This window comes from Mustela putorius, unplaced genomic scaffold (genome assembly GCF_011764305.1).
Source record: "Mustela putorius furo isolate JIRA1106 unplaced genomic scaffold, ASM1176430v1.1 tig00003858_pilon_pilon_pilon, whole genome shotgun sequence".
Taxonomy (NCBI): Eukaryota; Metazoa; Chordata; class Mammalia; order Carnivora; family Mustelidae; genus Mustela; species Mustela putorius.
Genome location: NW_025422010.1, coordinates 56,437,566 through 56,462,412, shown reverse-complemented (window position 1 = coordinate 56,462,412; position 24,847 = coordinate 56,437,566). Strand labels below are relative to the sequence as shown.

The following is a 24,847-nucleotide window of genomic DNA, read 5'->3' as shown; positions in this document are numbered from 1 at the left end:
ATATGCCAAACTCAGGTCATTCTTTTAGGTTGGTACAGACCTAGAAAACAGTGTAACACACAAAGGATGCATGCAAAATGATGTTATAAGCGAAGTAGTGCCATTTCCCAGTTCTTTTCAAGTTCCTCAAAATGGTGAGCATAAGCTCAGTGATCAATGTCTTTGGGAAGAGTAGAGGAAAGAAACTACATGTTTATAGTTTTACAGTTTCAGGCTGGTAGTGGGGTCAATTTAAGCATTTAAGTATCTCTCTGCTGATTAATTCATATCCTTTTTGAATTATAATTAAATACTCTGTGTACTGTGTCTTCCCTTATTCCTGTATCATTAGTCATGCAGTCTGACCAATGGCCTTCTGCAAGGCTATATTTTTATTATTTTGTTCAAATGCTGTATAATGCATTTAGCTAGAGTTTTCTTTTACTTTAGTGAAATACTTTTGGTCTGTGTTCCTCATCTGCTATCCATTTACTGTTTGGTATTTGGGGGGGGGGGTATGTATTTGTACCTTAATCATCCTTTAGTCATTCTTTGTCTGCTACTGTGAAGGATAGAATAAACTGGGAATTATGTTCCAATAAAAGAGTCATCAGCTTTGCTCCTATGAATGAGCTGCCCACTTAGGTGCTCTCAGTATTCTTTTTGGCTTAACCAAAGATCTGAAACCTCAAGCATCCCACTCAGGAGCTACATTCCTGATATCAGCTGTCATTCAGAATATATATTAATTTTCACATTATAGACTTCTATTATTCCCTAAAATATGTGAAGTCTACTATACCTCATTATTTTTTTTCTTTTCCTCCCCTTCTGGAGCAAATTATCCTGTGAATATTGACCAACAGATTCTAAAGTTTATATGGAGGAGCAAAGACCCAGAATAGTCAACACAGTACTGGGGGAGAATGAAGTTGGAGGACTGATGTTATCCTACTTCAAGACTTAATAAGAAGCTACCATAAACAGACAATGTGACATTCATGAAAGGGTAGACAAATTGGTGAATGTATTAGAATAGAGAGCCAGAACCAGACCCATACAAATAACGTCAACAGATCTTTGACAAAGGAGTAAGAAGAATATAAGGGGCAAAATGGTCTCCTCGATAAATGGTGCTGGAACAATCCACATCTAAAAAATGAATCTAAACACTGCCCTTACATGTGTTACAAAAATAAAAATCAATGACCTAAATGTGAAATGCAAAATTATGAAATCCTAAAAGACAGCATAGGAGAAACCTAACTGACCTTGAGTATGATGATGACTCTAGGTCCAACACCTATAGATATATATTAAAATATATGAGATAGGCTTCAATAAAATTAAATTAAATTAAAATGGAAAATTTCTTCTTCTGCAAGATGCACGTCAAGAGAATCAGAAGACAAATCACAGACTGGGAGTGGGGAGCTTATTTGAAGAAGACACATAGGATAAAGGACTGATATCCAAAATAAAAAGAACACTTAAAACTCTACTATAAGCAATTTAAGCAATTTGAAAATGAGCCAAAAACCTCAAAAGACACCTCACAAGAGATGGCGTACAGATGGCAAATAAACATGAGGAGATGTTCTGTATCATTCGTCATCAGGCAAATGCAAATGAAAACAATAATGAGATACTATCGCACACCTTTTAGAATGGCCCAATTCCAGAAAACTGAAAACACTAAATGCTGGCAAGGATGTTGAGCAATGGGAATTTTCATACATTTCTGGTGGAAGGCAAAATATCACAGCCATTTGGGAAGAGAGTTTGGTATTTTCTTACAAATCTAAACGTACTCTTACCTTGTGATCTTGTCATTGTGCTCCTTAATATTTATCCAAGGAATTGAAGACTTATGTTCACACAAAAGCCTGTACATGGACAGTTCATAGCAGCTTTACTCAAATGCCAAAACTTGGGAGCCATCAAAATGTCCTTCAGTAGGGGAATGGATAAATAAACTGCGGTGCATCCAGACTGTGGAATATTATCAATGTTAAAGGGAAGTGAGCTATGAAGTCTTGAAAAAACATGGAAGAACCTTAAAGGCACACTACTAAATGAAAGAAGCCAATCTGAAAAAGTGATTTACTATATAACTCTAAATATATGACATTTGGAATTTAAAAAAAAAATACGGAGACATGGAGATGCTAATAAGATCGGTGGTTGTCAGGGTTTAAGAAGGAGGGAAAGATCTCCCGGGCCAGCTGCTCGGACTTCAGGTCCTCGGCCGTCCGCTCTTTGGCTCTCACGTAGCTGAGGCTGGAGGGGGAGGCCCCGCCGTCCTTGGCGCCGGGCGCGGGGGCGCGGGGGCGCGGGCTCGGCGTCCTCCCGGCTGTAGAGGCAGAAGCGCGAGCAGTGACCAGGAGAAGCAGCGGGTGCTCGTCCAGCAGCACGAGGACGCCAGGGAGCTGAAGGAGAGCCTGGACCGCGGGGAGCGCGTCGTGCTCGACATCCTGGCCAGCGACCTGAGCGAGCAGAGCCTGGCCGACTAGGAGCGCTTCGCGAAGATGAAGTCGGCTCTCATCATCCAGCAGAGGGACTGGAGGACAAGATACACCTGGGCGAGGAGCGGCTGCAGTGCCTGTTCGACAGCCTCCAGCCCGAAAGAGCCAAATAAGGGGAGCCCTCCCTGGCGGGGGACGGAAGCTGGCGCCGGGCGCCCGGTGCCCGAGGAGGCCAGTAGGAACCCCAGCCTGGCTCTGTCTCCTGGAGCGCAAATCCTCCGGTAGCAAAACGGCTGTTAGGAAAGCAATAACTCTGTGTGTGTTTGCGATGGCCAATTTAATTTTTTGGTTCCCCTTTTGAGAGCGCCACAGAATGTCTCCCCGTTAGCCATCTTTCCTTTGCAATTCACAGTCGTGGCGGCGGGCTCCAGCGGAGGGCGACTTGGTGCAGTCCGGAGCGTGGGCTCCCGCCGCGTGGTGCATGCAGGGGGTCGTTTCCACGGGTGGGTCTGCCCTTCCTCTCATCTTCGCGTCCTGAAGCAGCCGCTCGGGAAGCCAGCCGAGCGAGTCCGTGGGGTGCATGAGAGGGGAGACCCTGGCGCACGTCTTGTCCTGTGATTCATCCAAAGCATGGGCTGCCACGTGTCCTCCCCGTTGGTCAGGTGGTGCGGACCGTTCATTGTCCTCCTTCCTGTCCCCCGGCAAAAACTGTGATGATCTGTGATGGTCATGCATTCACATTTTGGAAAGGTGAATCATTTCCAACTGGTTAAAAACCAACCGTGGAACGAGCCACCGACGTGTTGGGTTCACTCATTCTGAAATCGCCACTTCGAGAAATAACGTGCATGCTGTAAAACACAGGCACAGAGCAGATCGTTTCAGTCCTGGTATCCCGGTTCAAGGGGTGTTTCCTTGCAAAGAGAAATCACTCAGTTCATAGTATGTCCCGTAGTGTGATGTGCTTGCTAGAAGTCTGTTTCCTGAGACCGGGAGATTATTTCTCAAGTTCCTTTGTCCCCAGAATGCTTACTTTGTGTGCACTGGGTCATTGACCATAATTGGCTTCTTGTCCCCTTTTGCCTCTTTAAATCCACGACCATCCCGAGTAAGGGTTCCGTTCCATTTACGTGTAAGAACCTTTTCTCGAGGGCCTTTCCGAGGCCGTATGGACTCTACAAGCCCTAAACCTGACCTTTGGCCGCAGATTCTATAGGTTCTGTGCCCTTTTCATTGGTTGAAATGACAAGATTCTAACGAGAGTCTGTTCACTCACAAAACACTGTCGTGCTGTCCGTTTCCGGCGGAGAAGTCACAGACTAGGAGAAAAGATTTGCCGGTCACGTCTGTGACAAGGGATCTGGACCTGGACCGTGCGGAGAACTTTCAGAGCTCCACAGCAAGAGAGCACACAGCCCCGTTAGCACGTGGGCAAGACACTTACCGTGGCGCTCCACCGGACGGGGCACAGGTATGCGTGGCAAACCGGCACGTGGGGCGACGTCCGCCCGCCGACGGCTTCGTTGTCACCGGTGTATTATCCGCGTCGCTGCCGACCCGCTGTGCTGCTTCCCAGACACTCCTCTGATTCGGTGCCTGGTAAATGGCAGGGGAACCTCACGATGACTTCATGTTGGGGGGATATCCACATACTTGTTTGATAAAGGGATCATCTGGATCCTCGCTTCCCCGTATTGCCGTGAAAGTTTTCCGACAGGTGGGGGGACGTCCCTTTGTCAGCAGAGTGTTCCCTTCCCGAAACACACGTGCACACGAGTGTCTTAACTGACCGATGTCTGTACTTCCTGCGCCGGGGGGTGAGCTGGACTCCTGAGCCACGGCACCGATGTGTGTGCGCCCCTGCACAGGGGGGTCCAGACCCACAGGCTTCAGTCATGCAGGCAGTAAACACTCTTCCTGGCAACCCCGCCATGCCAAAGAGACAAATGCCTCTTCACAAGTGGTCATTCCTGTCGAATTAAGCTATTTCTGACGTGAAGAATGCCCATTCTGCCAGTGAAGTGTCCTCCTGACCTCCTGGTGTAGTCCCTGCTGTGAAAACTGGTCCCTTCAGAAAAGGTGAGGCCGGCTGTCCCCGGACCTCCGTCACTCTCCCCCACGGGGACAACCACAGTAATTTGACTATATTTTGCTTTTAATTTACACAAAGCTTTTATCTGTGATCCTTTCCCCTCAAACACAGTATCGTGAACCATATTGATGATAAATATGTAAAATGTGAATAATGGAATTTATGTGTCTGTGTGCAGCCTTTTGAGGTCTCTGGAGGACGTTCTCTGATACGTAGCAATATGGAACGCTCCACTGCGCTTTCAGCAAAGCACATGTCACCGTTACGGTCCTGTGCCCTTCCCGTTGGCCTCTTAGACGTCGGGTTAGCGGGGGCCCAAAGAGTCCAGGGAGTTGGTGGCCGTAACTTTGTAAATACCATGTTACTGCATACAAGAACAACCTGGAGCTAACGTTCTGCCCTTGGCGTTCGCAGGTGGTGGCTGACTCCTCCCCCCGCCATAGCTGGGCTCTGCCCTGCCCTGTACTTCGGGATTTCAGTCAGGGCCACTGCCCGTGGCGCTTATCCTGCTTCCACTGTGGAAAATGTGTACGTACTTCATGCTCGACACTCACCACCTCTGAACACATCATCCTGCTTGACTTTAACAAAATAAATGGTGTCTTGGAGTGAATGGGAAAAAAAAAAAAAAGAAGGAGGGAAAGATGACTAGGTAGAACCCAGATGGTTTCTAGGGCAGAGAAGCTACTCTGTATGATATTGCAATGGTGGGTTACATACATCTGTCCAAACTTATAGCTTTTACACCTAGAGTGAACCTGAATGTAAATTTTGGATTTTGGGTGTTAGTGATGTGTCAATGTAAGTTCATAAACCGTAACAGAAGTACCAATCTGCTGTGGGATGTTCATAGGGAGGCTATGGTGTGTTGGGGAAAGAGGGTATACGTGAAATCTCTGTACCTTCGCTTCAGTTTCGCTGTGAACCTAATACTACTCCAGAAAGAAAAGTCTTTAAAAATACATTAGCTATGGGGGCAGCTGGCTGGTCCCGTGGGTTAAGCCTCTGCCTTCGGCTCAGGTCATGATCTCAGGGTCCTGGGATTGAGCCCTACATCGGGATCTCTGCTAAGCAGGGAGCCTGCTTCCCCCTCTCTCTCTGCTTGCCTCTCTGCCTACTGGTGATCACTCTTTCTCTCTCTGTCAAATAAATAAATAAAACCTTAAATACATTAGCTATGGATAAATTTTGAAAAAAATTAAAATGTAAAATAGGAGTTTGTGTTAGATTGTAGTTATTGTGTCCAGGAAAGTTGAAAAGAAGCAAAATAACAAAAACACCTGGATATTTGGGTAAAGTTCAGAAGAAAATGAGACTACTTAAAATGTTAGATATTCTTCTAGGAAAAGAAACACAAAATGCCAAGGTCCTAAGATGGTCGCTTTCAACTAGAAATTACTCTGACCCTCTAGGACATTTGGCAGTCTTTGGATCCAGTATTGGTTGTCAGAACTTAGGGCAGGGCTTTCTTCTGGCATCTAGTGAGTAGAGACCAGTAGTATACAGAAAAGACCCCTATGACAAAGAATTATCCAGCCCAAATATCTGGTCAGTAATGCCAATGTTGAGGAATCCCGCTTTGTGATAATTCAAACACAGCAAAGAGATTAGTGGGGCTCGATCAGAGTGAGAGGAAGGGCGAGCTCTAGAATATGAGATGTAACATTGGAGGAAAAGGGAGCACATTGTCTGTGAGAGAAGGGCCAGAACTGCAGGGTTGGTAGTAAAGCAATACCATGAGCCTACACGTGTTTTAACAGGATCCACATGCTGGAGAATATCATGCTGGGATACATGACAAGGGAAGAGGCTATTTACAATAACCCAGGCAAGCAGTGATGTTGTCTTGGACCATGCTATAGCCATGGGGGAGGTGAGAGGTGGCCAAAATTTGAATACATTTTGAAGATGGAAAATATTCGTTGTCGTATTAAATATGGGGAGAGGGAAAGAGAAAGAGACAGAGGTAGGGTAAGAAAGCACAGCAACAGCAACAGTAGAGTTGCCATTGACTGAGCTGGGAATGCCTCTGGCCAGAGGTCCTGACGGTCAGAAGCTCAGTTCTCTGTGTTAGTTTTGAAATCAAATCTATTTTTGTGTCACTATCTTTGAGTTCCTATGATCATGCCTATGTTTCATGAGTTTGAAAACATCTAACAAAGAAATTTGGGAGTTGAGATGGAGTTTAGATGTCTAATTTGTATGTTATAAATCAACAATTGAGGATATTGGAGATGTTTAAATTGTGACATTGGAAGCCGTAGAAGAGAGCAGATAATAGCTTCCTGATTTTGATAACCTGCTATTTTGGGAAAAGGAGAAAAATTATTCGGGAGTCTCCCATAAGACAGACTTAAGAACAATGGGAAGAACTTAAAAGGTGGCAGATTTTGACTCTAAATAGTGGGGAAAGGAAAGGATGGCAGCCTAAAAATAACAGAACAACCAGGTGAGGTCTTTGCTATTAGTAGTTCATGCTCAATGTGAATGATTATCTCTCAGAAATATTCTTGGGTTAGAAGAGATAGATCTTTAACATGCTGTTCACCCAAAGTATGAAGTAGAAAATACCTTTTACTGCCATTTGCTATTGTGTTTCCAAGTCTTGCTATTAATACTGTCTACTAATGTACCACACTTAGGTCCTTGGCTGTCAGTGAATGTGGAAAATATGCCAAATTGTATTCAACAATATTTATCTAGGTTATATTTACTACATGTTAGTATGAGTTCCAGTTTTATCAAATGATTCAGGTGCAATAAACAACATTAAACCATCTTTTCTTGATTCTCGGTGAATTAACATGGACCTTTTTTTTCCCCATAAATCTGCACAAAAGAATGATAATTTTCACGACAGTATAATTACTAGTGCAGTTCTTTTCCCAGGTGCTGTTGTTAAAGAAGGTTATGCCTTCTAGATTCAGAACTGTCTGAAGAAATCCATTTTGCTAGTTTTCTCTAGTCAGCACTATTTAACATTTTTGGCCAAAGATAAATATTATCTGGAGGGAATTGTACACTTTGTTCTCCATTTTAAAATGTGCAAATAGGAAAAGCTAGTGTCTATTTTTTTTTGCAATTATTAACTTTTTCTTGAATGAGAAGGATATCATTACAGCTAAATTTCCTAACACTTGTCAGTTATGAATTTAAGAATGCCTGAAGCAGTCTGAAACTACTTGAGCCTTACTTGAGCTGCTTTGGGCTATTTTAGAAAATAATTTGATACGTTTTTTTGAGCATTCCAGAGGGGCATGACCCTTTTCCTTAATGGCTGCAGCTTGAATTCTTACCTGAGTACTTTGGTATGGAGTTTGGTATGACATACAGAAGAATATATGAAAAAATGAATAATTAATAACCATCAGCATTATGACTTTCTTTTATTTTAAAGATAGGAGTCTGTGGTAAAGTGGATATATATAGATTGAAAAGTTATTGCTTCCACTATTTTGAGGATGTTTATCTTCAGTATTACTTCCCGAGCATCTTGGTCTACACTTAGTTTTTCTTCTTTAAAATCAGGACTATAGTTGGCTGATAAGGGAAGACTTCAGGCATTTTTATCAGCTTATACTTCGGCAGGACAGGCTGCTGTGACAGGTAAAAAAGATACCCCCTAAATGCTGATTCTCCTTGCACAATTGGTTCATCATTTTGACAGACAAATCAACCCAAAAGGCAAGAAAACTATTTTTGGATTGTGCTAACTTTTTTTTTTTTTTTTTTTTTTTTTGACAGCACACACCATCATTGTTGTCAGAACTGGTTGGAAACACAGACACAAGCCTATTGTGTACTTTCATTTTGTTTGGCAGAGTCAGAATAGTTGATATTTTATGGTAGCATATACTCCTAGCATAGTCTATTACAAATTTCTCACAAAAAACAGTAAACATTCACATGAATAATAATTCTACAATTGGGAGTTCAAATTCTAACTTTTTTTTTCAAATACAGAATTTTAAACAAAAAACAGTGAGTAAAGAATTGGGTTACACAACTTACCCACTAAATACAGAAACTTTTTGTGGACTTGAGTAGGTAATTCACCCCTCTGCACCTATTTTCTCATCTGCAAAAAGGGGTGAGCTAGTAATGATGTACTCCTTGTGTTAGTCACAGGGAAGGAGCACACAAGGACCGTATGTGAAAGTGCTGACAAACTGGACGCATCTTGATGAATATGAATTTATTTGCCATTATCAGCATATTACTTATATAACAGCTCTCCCTTCATTAAGTCTAAACATAATTTTTCTAAGGAGAAATGAGTCTTATTGCATCAATAATCGGGCCCACCTTTATTGTGCATAAATAGAGTTAATAAGGTGACACTGAAAAAGAGAGAAACCCAAGAGGACATAACAATTAATATTAATTAAAGAAAGTAGGGTAAATGAGAGTGGAATGGAGGGATACATGGTGTGTGTGTGTGTATGTGTGTGTGTGTGTGAGAGAGAGAGAGACAGAGAGATAGAGTTATTTGTAGCTTCGTGTGCATCAAGAGTAAAAATTGAGAGCAACTGTCACCAGTATGTGTGAGAGAGGGATTGGGAGCGACAGACAGGGCCGGGTCGAGGGTCCTGCCAGGGAAGTGAGTTGTGCAAGCATAAGGTTGAATCCTATCCTTATGTAAAATTTCAATATTTTGTTCATCGTAGATTTTTTGTGTTAACGTTGATTTCTCAAGACTGCATTGAATTAAATAAGATTTGTGTTTATTACTGAGATTTGTAATGACTACTTAAATTTTGTACTTTAGTAATTACCTCTTGCCTCTCTCTAGTCTTTGCCCTTACTTGGCAACAGAGATGGAGGAAGGGCTTTAGAAGTTTGTTTTTCTTTTTTAATGCATACATGTAATTAAATCTCTGCTTACCATTGTCTCATAGACTTAGAAAAAAAATTTATTTCAAATAATTTTGGGGAGTCACGCTACCATTTCTTTGAGTGTGCCTTCATTTAAAAGTAAACTCATAAACCAGCTTGTTTTTTGTTGTTGCTGTTTTGTTCATAAGAAATTGCATAAGCTATACTAAAAACTCTAACTCAGAAATCAGAAGAAAATCCAAAGCCATCCTTACTTTCAAGTTATAGAACATCTTTTGGTAAATAAAAGCGAATTGTGGCTTCTGAGAAGAAAGAAAAAGAGGAAGGAAAGAAGGAATGAATTTCTGTAGACAAAGAACATTAGATTGTGTGATACAACAATATAACATAAAAATTGAGAAATGGAAGTTAAAAATCATTATTCAGGCAGTTACATTAATGAGAGGCCCAGCTGGAGCAAGAGGGACACATAAAAGGGGTCTGTGATAAAATATATACGGAGGAGAAATGATGAGGACATTTCATGTTTTTATGAACGACCCAAAACCCTAAATGGTGATCTATAATTAAAATATTGAAGATTAGAAAATAATTCAACCTATGTTCAGGAATGTCTGCATTACCTTGATTTTTCTGACACATGTTCATAACTGGTGAGTGTCTCAGGAAGAAGATGGAGGAGGTTTCCAGGGTGGAGTTCATGCTAGAGGGGTGGTGAAGTAGAGATCACCGTGCATCTTCTCCCCTCTTTAGTCAGAGCTACATATCAGTGATTTCATTTCTCAACGTGGGGTTGGAAATCCATGCAAGATTTCATTTTTCTTAAAAATCTCTCCTCTTTATAAAAACGATATATTTGAAAGATTTCAAAGTCAGCCCACAAAATTTAATTTTAAAATTTGAATGATGCCATTTTTAAATTTCTTTTGAAGTATCAGAAACTTGAAATAGATGGCACACAATTTTTTTTAATTAAACTGTGTGTCCAAAGATAGCACCAATTGAGAAATTATGTAACTGCACAGTGACAGATCATAGCTGTCACTCTCATACTGTGAGTTTCACAAAATATCAAGACATTGAATTTGTATTTGGTTAAATGGTATTGATAGCATTGCTTTTTCTAAGTTCTAAAACTAGAATCTTAAGGGTCTAAAATCTCAGAAGTAAATATTAACATTTAAATAAAGAGAAATTGCCAAAAGAAGCCATCTTTGATCCAACATGGTTTATTCCTATTTGAAAGACTGAAAGATGTACAAAAGAATACAGCAACAGACTAAATGGAGGTAATTTAACAAAGGATTTTATTGCAGTGGGTTTGAAGAACTCCTTTGAAGATATCCCATGCTTCATTTTGTCATACAAATAAGAGAGATTCTGTAAGCAAGCCTCTGATTTATCCCAAGTCGCTTCTGATTTCATTTTGAGCATCCTGTGACGACAAGCAGCCCTGTTCCTATCTTGGCACCACTGACAAAGTAACACATGTAGTCACCCCTCGATTAAAAGGTGAGGTTTGAAAAACGCTCTTTGGTAGATGTATTGAGTTCCTAAAGGAACACTTCAATATATTTTTTGACTTTCTCAAGGAAAGACAGGGAGATGGAAAATACCATGGGAAAGAAAATGGGGAAGAGAAGGAATTGTATTAGAGAAAAGCTGAGAAAAAAAGAGCCAGAAAAAAAGCCAGAAAAAGAGCAAGAGATGGAGAAGGAGACAACTGAAAAGGAAACGTAGTTTCTTTAGTAGCTATCTTGGATGTTTCGTATGTCACTCTAGAAGTCATTTTTGTCTTAGCAAGAAGGAAAAGTCACTAAATTGTCAGAAAGAAAGAGAGAGGGAGGAAAGAAGCGGGGGGGGGGGAGAGAAAAGAGGAAAGGAGAGAGGGAGGGAGGAAATCCTTCTCTAGATGTTCATTAGGACTAGATTTAAAAATTCAAAAGTACATCTTGTCCTGAATGGAAAGCTTCTGTGTTTCAATTCATTTTAGAAGAAAGGAAAATGAAAGTGGGCAGTGGGATTTAAGCAATTCTGGAACCAAGCCCCACTTCATTATTAACAGTGGATGCTCAAGGTTGAAATGGAAGCAGCTTATAGATTCACTCCACTTTCTTATCACGTCGTCTGGATGTTTATTTTTTCGATGTTTGGTAGCAGTCTAAGGGATAGATAAGATAAGGGAAAGCAGGTACTCTTCAAGTTCTTCACATTAGTTCTTTAACTTTAAAAAGAAGGTAAGAGTATTATCCCCATTTTAAAGGCAGAGAAATTCAGTTTTAAAAGAAAGAACTTGTACATGGTCACAGAGCTAAAAACTATCAAACCAGGCTTTAAATCTAAACCTTTCTGAAAGTGCATTTTGTATTATTCAGCCCTTCTCCACGGTTACATTTTCATTCCTATATCCAACAGACCTTTTTCATGTATCAGCTGACATTGTATTCTGCGACAGGTGAGTTGGTGGATCATTTCCTCCTCCTCGAAATCCTCATTTAATCTCCTTCTTTCCCCGTCTAGGCCTTCCATCCCATCCCTATGGCCTCGGTTATGTTTATTTTTATTATAACCCAGGATTCTCTTGTAAGCTATTTGTTTTTCTCTTTCCACACACACTGTTACATGGTTGGACATGTATTCCGTTCTACAGTGCATACAGAAGGGCAATTAGGACTTCTATGCAGAGACTCCTGATTCTCTAACCACAACCCGCTTACCTGGCCTTAGTTCTGTGTATCCATCAGTATGCTAACGTTCTCGACTTTGCTTTCCCAGCATCTGAAATTCAAATGTAAGCTGAGTTATTCTTCACTCCAAACCTTTTGTTGTACTTCTGTTCCCTACATCAGGGATGGCTCTTAGCTCACAACCAAATGTGGGAAGTTGAGCATTATCACTTCTGAATCTTTCAGCCTAGCAATCTTTGGTGATTTTATTCCTTTGTAGCCTTAAAATAAGTGCTCTTTTGAAAGGCATAGGTAACCTCTCCTAATTCCTGTGAGGACTAAAGGGAGTATTTCTCAAATGTAATATGTGACCTATATCATCAAAGCCAAAGGAAAGCTACTTTTTCTTTTTCTTTCTGGGGTTTTTGCAAACAAAAATAAAGTGCAGACTATGACTTAAATGTAGGATCTTTGTAACAGCTGGAAAACTCAGTAACTCAAGAGAACAGCAGTTTCACCTCTGGTTTCCTCAGGCTGCCATTTGTTGCTTGGATACATACACATCTTTGTTTCTGACTGTGCTCTCAATGTGGGTCTCATGTCTAACACCCAGCGTGCGACCAAGACAGGGAAATGTGGTGCTAGCATTCCAGTGGCGGGGTGATAGGTGGAACTAGTGTCTGTGACTTTCTTAACTCTAATTAATTTCTTTTTTAAGGGCAGTTGTAGGTTTTATAGAGCCTGAAAATTGCTATTCAAAATGTCCCTAAGGCATTCCGAAGATGTAAAGAAAGTATCTCTCACTCACGCAAACCCACACTCACACACACCCTCCACCACCACCTCCTGAGCCCTACACACAATTGCTAGGAAACAAAGAGTCGATGATATAATCAACAATAGACTTGACTTCAGGTAGTAGAAAGTCTCTGGGATTGCAAGCTGTGTTTTCATTATTGACTGGTGTATCTAGTAGGCACGGGAGATATCTGGAAGTCCTATTAGCAAGGAGTAAATTGTTAGTTGGTGGGGTGGAAATGCAGATGATTTTTATGACTTACTCCAAAATATTTCTCTAGTCTGAGAGTCGTCTCTGTTCCCTAGTCATAAAGGCTCATTCTGCAAGACAGAGCAGAAGGCAACATGCCATTCTAGCAGATGTCTTACTTCTGCAACAAATACATTGTAAGAGCATGAAATAGGCCTTGGGAGGTGTCCTGATGTTGCGGGGGGGGGGGGATCCTTTGTTCTGGAAACACACATCTCCTTTTTTTGTTAGTTCCAGTTTCTGTTAGGATTCTGTTGGCAGGGAAGAAGTGGCAAATTCATCCTGCCCATCAGGTCTTCAGACGTTTCTCAACATCTCCAGTGAGTAAAGTTGAGATTTGAGCTATGGTCCCCAACCCTGATTCCTGGCTGCAGCACTGGACAAAATTAATGGAATGTTCGTCAGTATCCTCCATTGGACCATACATGCCTTGATGACAGGGATAGTGCTTAATTAATCTTTTTGTTTCTAGAATCCATTCTAATGGTGAAATATATTTGGCATTCAGTAGATGTTGTTAATCCAAGGACATTAATTCAGCTGTTATGAACTTATTTTCAAGCAAATTTTTGACTTGTTTTTTGTTATAAATCAGTGGTTATAATACAATTATTTTTTTTTAAATAAAGGGGTTAATCCCAGGAAAAAATATTTAAATATTGAGGAAAGTTAAATAGTGTATTAGTTTGCTCGTGCTGCCAAAACAAAATATCATGGACTGGTTGACCGAAACACGCATTTATTTTCTCACAGTTCTGGAAGCTGGAAATCCATATCAAGGTGCTGACAGGTTATTATCTTGGGCTTATTGACGGCCACCTTGCTGTGTCTTCTCATGGTCTTTTCCTCTGTTGCACCTCCATGGTAGCTGTCCTTTTCTTATCATGACACCTCCTCTAAACTCATTTAACTTTAATTCCCTTTTTAAAGACCCCATCTCCAAACACAATGGGGATTGAGGGTTACCGTTTCAGCATATGGATTGGGGAGAACACAGTTCTGCCCATAATAAACAGAATGATGTATTTGTTTCAGGTATATTTTTATAACTTTATTCAGATTTATTTCATGCACAAGTGAAATATTTTCTACCTCTCTGTGTTTTACAATATGCTTAAGACACTGTATCTGCTATAAGCTCGTTTATCATTTTATAATAAATATGGTTAAAAAAACACATTTAAGTCACAAGTAATATGTGATAACCTACACTGAATGTAATTTCACAATATCTATATTTGGTAGAGGGGCTAGAAATGAACGAATGTGACATTTTAAATCCAATGTATCCTTTTGTTAAAGATGCTGTATATCACTTTTCATAACATAGTCTCTTGCCAAAAAAATAAATAGCTTTATCTTTGCCCTGGGTTTCACATATAAAAAAGGTTTGCCCAGGTATCTCCAAATGTGACTCATGCTATTATTTTGTGATGTCAATGATATGTGACATGTTAAATTGCATAACACTCAAAGCAAGTTTATCTTGACATTTATGAATAATGACATTTACAGGGAATAAAAAAAATAAAATGGTTTATCGTTTTGTTTTTCTCAGATTTCAGAAATATTATTAGAGGCTTCTAAATCAATATAAAACTGGGAAACACAGACATTTAGATATTGAAAAGCTAAATGGATTTAGTATGCTTAAACTCCCAAAACACTTATTGCATCCCAGATTGTATTCAAACAAGAAATTGTGGCTTTTTAAAAAACATATAAGCAACAAATGGACAAATGGAGGACCCATAAAATCTTTAATTTTTGATAATTTTCAACATATGTTCAGTAGCAGAGTGTGATTTAGATGTCATCCAAACACAGCCATACGTAGTCACTGGTTTCTCAAATTTTGTATTACGTTTCTTAGTCCATATGAAGAATGATGATTTTTTTAAAAATTAAATGAAAGTGTATGAGTGAGCTAGTTTGTAAAAGAGAGAACTGATTTTCTCAGTAGTACATAGTTCTCTAGAAGTAAATTTGATCACTGTGAAAATAATTCACTTGGGTGGATGCTTAAAATCAGCAGAACCTTCAATCTATAATAAATGGATTAAAAATAAATCAGTAAGAAATAAAATCTTAATGTAGCAATGAATAGGCATACTGTAGAATCATATCCACAAAATAGAAGAAAAGTAAATGTTTTTGATACTGTGCTAGTCAATGTTAACATACATCATTAGATTATTTTCTATCTGCAACAACCTTTTAATGTATAATGTAATATCCTTATTTTAATGATAAGACGTCATGGTAAATATGATTCTTAAATATCAGCTGTATAGCTTATGGAAAGGTGAATTGAGATTCAGACATATCAGACTGAAAAGGCAGTGCATTTTATATTAACTTTAATATTTTGATGATTTATGCTGGGCAGATTCAGTAGCAGTTCGGCATAGCACATGGCATGCCATTGGGTACGATAATCATGTCTATTTCAGAGGATTTGACTGACTCTCTAGAAAGCGTCACATTCCTAACCAGCGGCCCAATGCCTGTCCCCAGTTACAGTGGAAATTACACTTCCAGGACAAAGAAAACAGTGTATGCAAAATGCAACAAAATATCAAACAAACATGTATATATCATGCACAACTGAAAAAAAATATATATAGCCTTTCCGACTAAATATCTTGGTGAAAGTGATATTCTTGTGATATTCTAGTTTAGCATCTCTAAAGTATAATTAAAAAGTTTGTAGGGAATAGACCCTCTATTCCCATGGGATTTGTTTTTCCCTTCTTAAACGCCCATATCTCTTTCTTGTTCTCTTACTCTTTTTGTAGCTAAAAATATATAAAATAAAATAAAAATACAATATTAAGTAACTATGAATACTATTTTTTAGTATTCATAATATTTTTTAGTATTTAGTCTGAATACTAAAAAATAGTATTCATAGTTACTTAAAAAATAAACCTTCTTGGTTTCTTGGTTTCTTCCTTCAAGTTCAGAAAACACAATCTTTCTAAAGATTTAAATTGGAGCCTTTAAATGAAGCACATGCTTTTGTGCTGGCTAAAGATTAGTATGAAAACAGTCATTGAATTATTAGTCTTCGTATGTAATAATTAGAGAACTATGTATTTTAGAGAAATGATACTAATTATCCTATTTTTATTTTATATTTTACAACAAGATGAAACTGATTCCTGCCACTGTTAAATGGTAAATGTATAATAACCTTCCTGAGTAGTTAGGATCCTATTGAACAAGTGCACCAGACTTCACATGTTATGGATTTAAGAAATAGGCTTAAACTAGCTTTAGTGTTATGTCATTCTCTAAGAAATTACGATTCTTATGTAACTTAAATTACTGTCTGGACAGGCAAGAAAAATTACATTTTCTTTTTTGTTAGGAGAACTCAGGGGAATGATACTGAAGTTTTTAACAACATGAATGCAGCTTATGAGTTTGGAGAAGGTAAAATCACCAGGCAAGTGTTTCATAAAAAGCGTGTACAATACAGCCTTTGAGGAGACTGTTGTGAACCGAACCTGAATGGCTCTGTGTTCCCAAGTTGCTGATCTGGAAGCATAAGGGGTTTAGATCACAAAAATGGCATTTTGAAACAAATTTGCCTTTATACTCTGGTCATAGCCTTGGGATATGAATCATTTTCCAAGCAACATTCCAAAATAAGGGAAGTTTTCATCACAAGATGGAAAACAAAATATACAATGAGTGGAATGATAGGAAGATGTGATGAAAACATCATTTCATGGCTCGCAGCGTGTTTTATGGTTACTCTTTTCTGTCTGTGTAAAAGATAAACATATAGATGGGAAACAAATATGCCCCAATGTTAATGAACTCTGTGCTGCTTTAAGGAGAATGGTGCAACAAAACTGATCATTGAGAAATGATGTAGCAAAAGCCAAAAGAATCAGTCTCACAAGTAGGATAGTGTGTGGTGGAAGGGTTTCCTCCTGGATTCTCTGAGCTGTGCTCTTCCCTCCTTCCAGGTACATTTTGTACTTTTTGTTCATCCTTCTTAGTTCTCCTGTTTTCCTCTAAGTCAGGCCAGGCTGCTGATGTCAAACATAAGCAGAATAAGGCTCCATGACAATGCAGTAAAGTGGAAAGATCAAAATTACATGGAGCAATACAATGAGGAACTAGAAAAATGTTTGGTGACTTATCTAGATTTACCTGTTGACAGGTTAATAGATTAATTTAGAATATGTGGGTCTTATCTCTAATTCTTTTGCCAACTAACTACTAGGAAAACTCCATAACCTCCATCAACCTCAATTTCTTCATCTGTAAATAGAGAAAGTTAAATTTAACGTCCCTGAGATTCCACTTGGGGAAATATTTTATGAAGTTTGCAAATAACAGTATGAACTGACTTTTTTTTTTTTGAAGTGTGATATAGGGGTACCTGGGTGGCTCGGTGTGTTAAGCCTCTGCCTTCGGCTCATGTCATGATCTCAGGGTCCTGGGATCAAGCCCCAAGTCGGGGCTCTCTGCTCCGTGGGGAGCCTGCTTCCCTTTCTCTCTCTCTGCCTGCCTCTCTGCCTACTTATGATTTCTGTCTGTCAAATAAATAAATAAAAATATTTAAAAAAAAAGTATGATCTATATTATGGAAAACTGCAAATTCTAATAGTAGTAAGGGGTGTCTAAAATGATAGACTATGACTTAAATAGGAATATGTCTTTTATTTCCCTTATTTAAATATTGCTAAGAGGAAAATAATAATGAAATTTAATTATACTCTCAAGATAGTACATTTTATTTTATTTATTTATTTATTTATTTTATTCATTTTCAGAGAGAGAGAGCACAGTGGTGCTTTCAGTGGGGGGGGGGCAGAGGGAGAGAAAGTCTTATTAGTTGTCCTGTTTTCCACTAAGTCAGGCCAGACCGCTGATATCAAACATAAGCAGAATAAGGCTCCATTACCCTCCAAGCATGAAGCAGGACATGGGGCTCAAGGTGGGGCTTGATCTCAAGATCCTGAGATCAGAACCTGAGCTGAAACCAAGAGTTGATGCTTTAACCAACTTCACTGCCCAGGTGCCACACAAGATAGTACATTTTTAAAAATTTTTAAAAAGATTTTATTTATTTACTTGACAGACAGAGATCACAAGTAGGCAGAGAGAGAGGGAGAAGCAGGCTCCCCGCTGAGCAGAGAGCCCGTTGCGATGCGGACTCGATCCCAGGACTCTGGGATCATGATCTTAGCCAAAGGCAGAGGCTTAACCCACTGAGCCACCCATGTGCTCTGAGATAGTACATTTTAATCAGAGATGACTTGAGACCCTACAGGCAGGCCAGAGAGAGGACCAAGGATAAACAAAAAGTAAGAAGGTATGATCCTAGAAAAAGTGATGTCGATACTATACATTTCCCTAATAAAATACAAAATTAAAGCGGTGGTGGGTTGGGATAATAATCTCATAAATACTTGTAACATAGTGCTAGACATATAAAAATGAATACCAATATGAAAACATTTTCTGAAACTGAAGACAGAGTTTTATTGTTTTGGATGCATTAGCTATACTTTAGTTTCTTGACTATGACAGATACTTAGGGTAGATCCAGTCATATTTTGAACATCGTATCTTTTATAAAAATACTCTATTTTGAGGGGCACGTGGGTGGCTCAGTGGGTTAAGCCTCTGCTTTCAGCTCAGGTCATGATCTCAGGGTCCTGGGATCGAGCCCCACATCGGGATCTCTGCTCAGTGGGAAGCCTGCTTCTCCCTCTCTCTCTCTCTGCCTCTCTGCCTACTTGTGATCTCTGTCTGTCAAATAAATAAATAAAATCTTTTTTTAAAAAATACTCTATTTTGAAATACTGGTACATTTATGAAGATGTCAACACCAACTACATGCTCATTAGTTGTTCCCCATGAAATAGTATTCAAATCCTTCAAGAAAACAGGTGTGAAAAACACTGGATACAGGAAAATAAACTTGAATATAATAAAAATATAGAAGGTGTTTCATCATAAGCTCAGTCAGCGGTATATCTTAAAATATTCAAGGCAAGAACCATTGTCACATATTGTCCCCTTTGCTTATTCCACATATTGCCAAACTGTGCTTCTTCCTTTCTAGATCCAATTCCTGCTCTGAGGTGGGGACCAGAAATTAACTTTGTCCTTAGGGTGCCTTCATATATGTGGGCTTTCAGCCACATCCAGGACAGTGACCTTCAAGAGTGTCTTGATCTTACCCCAGGGAATGCATGAACCCCTTTTGCCACTAAGTTTCTTTAATTATGATTATGCTTTGGTATTATTTTTGGGTCACCCTGATCTGGGCTAAATTACCAAATGACTTGTGATCTCTTAGGCACCATACAAGATCTAAGAAATCTGTGAAATTTGCTACACGTTTTTCAATATTAGATTCAATTTTTTCTTTTCTTCATTGCCATTGTGTTCCTTGCATTTCACCATTGTCTTTTTTATCCTAATGGTCATAATATACCACATATTCTCTTTACCTCTAATATACTCATAAACACAAACACACATGCATATATAACATTTTTATGAAATTTCTCATGTTATGCCTTAATTTTCTAAATCTGCTTGTAAGCTCTGAAGCTTCACTTGTGTGTTCATCCTCACAAGCACATTGTGAAACACCTCCATACGACTCGCTGACAAAATAGTCAGGATTTATTTAATCTCACCTTGTGTGAGGGTGTGTGCTAAGTGACTATCGCCAGTCGTCAGGCAAGTAAGGCTTTACTGAAGTAAGTGGCTTCAAGTCAGGTGGCTAGGAAAGAGGAGGAAAAGATCTGAGCACCCTCTGTTGGACTTCAGGCCAGTACATTTCACTGATTTGCAAATATAAACCTATCGCTTTATATCATTCTGCACTAATTCAAAGGATCAGAAATACAAAGACCATATTTTGTAATGTTTTCGTCTTGCTTCTCCTCTATCATTGTGAATATGCACTTCAGGATTTATGCTTTGTTCTATGTGCCGTGTGTATGAATTTAATCAAAAATGCACAACTAGCGCGTTAGCTATGTGAATGGTTATCAAAATGCACTGCATACACGAGTGCTCGGTCTGCCTGCAGTGTCTAAGCATTAGTCAAACTGTGACCAAGATTTTCCTCCAGTCAGGCACAGGATCTCTTTATTTGCCCTGTCACATTCCTCTGCTGCCTATTTGTGCTGGGCAAAGAGATCAGAAGAGGACCTTGACTCCCAGTGTCTCATATCTGCTAGGAAAGAAAAGATGAGGGCATTAAAACAAACAAACAAACAAACAAACAAAAAACCCCCCAAAACAAAACCCACAATAGAATAGTACACTCAGTGCTCTGGGGAAAAAGAAGTCCCTAAGGAAACACCCTCATCCCTCATGCCCTTGCCCTGGATATCTTAATTCTGAAGTGGTTGACCCTGCTGCTCTAATTCCCTCATCAATCTCCTGGCATATCCTATTCCTGGGTACAGAAGCGGTAGCAGAAGCTGCTCAGCAGGTGTTCCAGAATTGCACGAGACAATATTTCCAGCCCCCCTCTTAGAACTATTACCTCAGTCACAAAGGCATCCATGTTATTTCATTCCATCTATGAACAACCATCCTAAAATTTATAAAGAAAATGCTAGGCTAAAATAAACTCAACTAGCATAGTCTTCGGCAGGCAGCTTTCGTTTGACAAACTGTCTGGGAGTCTCTACCCAACCCTGAAATACCCACCCTGGTAGGATGGCACAAGTTTTGCCACGGGAAGTCTAGGAATCCGATGGGTGGATAATCACCAGGAGCCTTCAGACGCCCCAGTGCACATCATCCCACTGTAACAAGGGCATCAGCTTGCCCCCGTTATCTTCCGAATGTTTGTGTCATAGCAATACTTAATTATCTTCGTGCTTTAAAACACACACCTTTTTAGCAAAACAATTAGTGTTGCAAAATATTACACCGGGGTCACCCTCAAATCTCTCGTCTTGGTTAGATCTAGTAGATTCTCTCTTCTCTTTTCCTCCCATAGGACCTGTCCCATACACACTCATACGTGTGTGTATGCCAGGTGTGCCATTTACCAAAATATCCTGAAATCTTATCTGACCTGAATTTCTTTCCTTTGGAGAAAGACTTTTTGGGAGCAAGGACTAGTTTCATTCACCCTTGTATTTTTAATGGTAAGACCAATGCCTGTCACATGTTGAGTGCACCAAAAAGCTTGAATGAACTACACTTGAATTTAGAAGGAATCATTGTATATTAGTGGTATTACGTACTCCTCTCAATTTTAAATGTTTGCTATGATTTTTAAATTATATTTCAACAATATGTGACAACTCTGCTCTTCAGGGATAAAAATTATAGTGTAAATCCCCCAGGTTCTACAATAAATAGCTGTTCTGAGGGCCAGATCACTGAGCCCACTGAATGAGCTGCTCCTTGAGCTTTGCTTACAAAGCTGCTTACCTTTGGTGCACTCCTTGTGTTTCAACTCCACTTCTGATTGAGATGTGCCAGCATGAACTATTTTCTCCTATTGATTCCCAGCAGTTAACAATTATGCCACATGGCTTGATTTTTTTTTCCCCCAGTCTTCTGTCCGGCTTATAAACTTCAGGACAGTAACTGCTGAAATTGACTATCAGTGATATGTCAGTGATAGCTTCATTCACAAGAAATAGGGAAAAATATACTGTTTTCTTCCTTCTGAAATTGTTCGTTTCTCACCTGATTTTTTTTTAAAGATTTTATTTATTTATTTGACAGACAGAGATCACAAGAAGTCAGAGAGGCAGGCAGAGAGAGAGGAGGAAGCAGGCTCCCTGCGGAGCAGAGAGCCTGACGTGGGGCTCAATCCCAGGACTCTGGGATCATGACCTGAGCCGAAGGCAGAGGCTTTAACCCACTGAGCCACCCAGGTGCCCCTTCTCACCTGATTTTTAATGTCATTGTTAATTTCATTCATTCTGGAAAAAAATATGAGCAACTGTAGTGAGTTTATGTTTTCGATAAACATTGCTTACTTCATATGAGAATTTTCAGTTAAATTATTATCATAACTTTAAATAGAATCTTTGAATAAATGACATTGGAAAAGATGCCCCCCGCCCGCATAAAGATTCTGACCATCTGTTGAAAACATAACCTGAGGCTGAGAAGTAAATAAAAAAATTAATAAGATAACGAATATATTTACCCTTTAATGTAACAAATGCCTAACTAATTTTACTTCTATAGTTGTGCTACCTTATCTAGCAGAGAAATAATGCATTCATATTTCCATTTCACTTTGCAATTTAGAGATAGGGGTATAGTAAGAGATTCTCAAAGAGTCGAGAGAAGCCTCCTGGACCCCTCCTAGATTCATTCCCCATCACTTCCCTACTTCCCAATCACTGCCAGAATTTCATCTGTATGTGCTCACACTTTCTAAGACTCTCGTGATTTTCAGATTTCCCTGACGTATGCTCCCCTTTCAGACTAGAGTTCCTACCATCTAAAGGACTGAGGTAAATTCCACCTCCATCCCATCGACAGCATCAACATTACTCATGCTTAAAATGGTGCATTTTCAGAGGCAACGATCTTTCTCATAATTAAAGTTAGAAAAACTCTTTCTAAGTGTTAGTGTTTCATATATTGGGCAGATTGAAGGAATTACACTCATTAAGACAAATGAATATAACTACTAAAATTGAACAATATGGCTTGTGGAACATAAAAAAATATCAAATTTATTCATTTCCCATTTTCCTTTAAACCTTATTTAGTGAAGAAAATACTTATCCTCTCTCAAATGAAGTCTCAGCAAGCCCTGTGAATTTACAGCTCAGTCCAAGATGAACAGGCATAATCTGTGGCTCCCTGTAGCATCTGAAGTTTTGGGAAATGAAGAAAGCAAGAGTGGTTTCAGCTCTCTTCTGAACTTCTTTGCTTCTTGCAAATGGCTGTTTCAAGCCGTACCAGGGTAAGGACAGGGAGAAGCACGGTGAACGTCCAAGTGTTCCCTCTTATGCTTACTGTCGGCTCTTAAAAAAGGTAATTTAAAATGTTTAATTATTAATTTGTAATGCCTGCTTGAAGTATGTCTAATATTTGCTGATTAAAAAATAGATTATTTCAAAGACTAATTGTGCCAACCATTTCAAAAAAGAAAAAATGAACAGTATATCTTTCCTTTTACATTTAGCAAATTCTTCCCTTATTTTACTGTTCACACCTTTACTGGGATACGCAGCTTCCTGTGATGCCATTTCAGTAATGACTGATTTCAGTCTATGTACTTTCCAAGAACATCACCAACTCTAAATAAGAACTAATCTGTGTCATCTGCGACGTCCGTATTCTGGGTGGACTTTGTCTCCAGCTTCCGTACTAACTGGTTGTCTATCCCCACTTTCCTATAGAGCCCTATCCAGTAGCTACTACTGTTGCTTGCAGTACCTTTCCTTGAGATTTTTCTGGAAGCATAATGCTTCCTTTGGTTACAGTTTTTGCTTCATTCCTTTAAACTCTAACTCGGTGAAAGAGGGGAAGAAACTTTCCAAACATCTGTCCTGCCATGACTTCGGCCGCCCCAGTTTGTACTCTGCCCTGGAGCTGTGGCCACCACAAGGAGACCCATGGTCCAACCTGTCTCGTGAAATTTTTAAAAGATGTTAGGACATGAAGTAATTTGTACAGTGTAAATACTGTTCCCTGATGCTGATTGTAAAACATGTGAATTATAAAATCCAGTTTCTTTTTATTTTGCTGTCATTTCAAAGACAGAAGGCAGATTAATGAGTAATGAGGAATAATTATAAATCTGTTCCTATAATTAAATAAGCTCCTCCTATCTTATATTTCTTGACTACAAAATACATAAAAATCCACAGAACCATTTATTGCACCCAGAAAAATTGACACACACACACATCATCCACACATCTCTATATAGTTTATTTAAAACATCATATGTAGCGTTTGTTTTTTCCCCCTAAATCTTACCAGTGATAAGATTATACTTTTTTCTTCTAATCTATAAAAATTTTGAAAGGGTTTGGTCCTTCAGCTTTAGAGACTTTTGCTCATTCATTCTGTGTCCTAGTAAAAGAAGTATAATTCCCTATTCAAATAAGAATTCTGAGACCTCAAATAAAATTATAAAATTTCAATCTCAGCTTGATTTTTTTTTAAGTTCATGATTTTCTCTACTTGTTTGATTCATTGGTTTACATTAGTAGTGTACTCTACCATACTATGTGATCTAAGCACTCCTTCATGCTGCCGTTCACATTTAGAAATAAATTTCCTGTAGAGGAGAGCCTCGCAAGGAATCCGAAGTGGTCAGGGAGAAGAGAATGGGAGGAGTCAGTGAGAACAAGCGCGGGCATTTAGAAAATGGAGCGATTCTACCTCCTCCAAATTCTGCTAATGGCTTAAGTGAGATGACGACAGCAGACTTCCCATTGGATGTGGCAGCTGGTCGCGTTGCAGGGGAGGATGGAGGTGGGAGAAGGCAAACATGACTGGATCTAGTTCAGGAGAAAATGGGGTAAGATGTGCCCCAAGAGTAAAAGCAACTCCATCAAGACATACTTACATAGAGAGAACAGAGTACTGGAACACCACTACCTGACACCTGGATGTCAGGTCAAGGGAGCGTTTTTAGATAATAGGGAGATACAACATCTCTATATGCTGATGTGAATGTTCTAACAAATGATAAAGGAAAAGATTGTGGCTCATTTCTGGAGTAATTTTTTCATATAGATGATCATCAAAACCCGTCGCCAAAGTGCGGTACTTA

At 39.3% G+C, this 24,847-nt stretch overlaps 1 pseudogene; it reads right to left on the bottom strand.

Annotated features, from left to right (window-relative positions):
- Window positions 1-23,326: 23,326 nt before the first annotated feature.
- On the bottom strand, window positions 23,327-23,619 carry LOC101680229 (annotated as a pseudogene).
- Window positions 23,620-24,847: the final 1,228 nt, after the last annotated feature.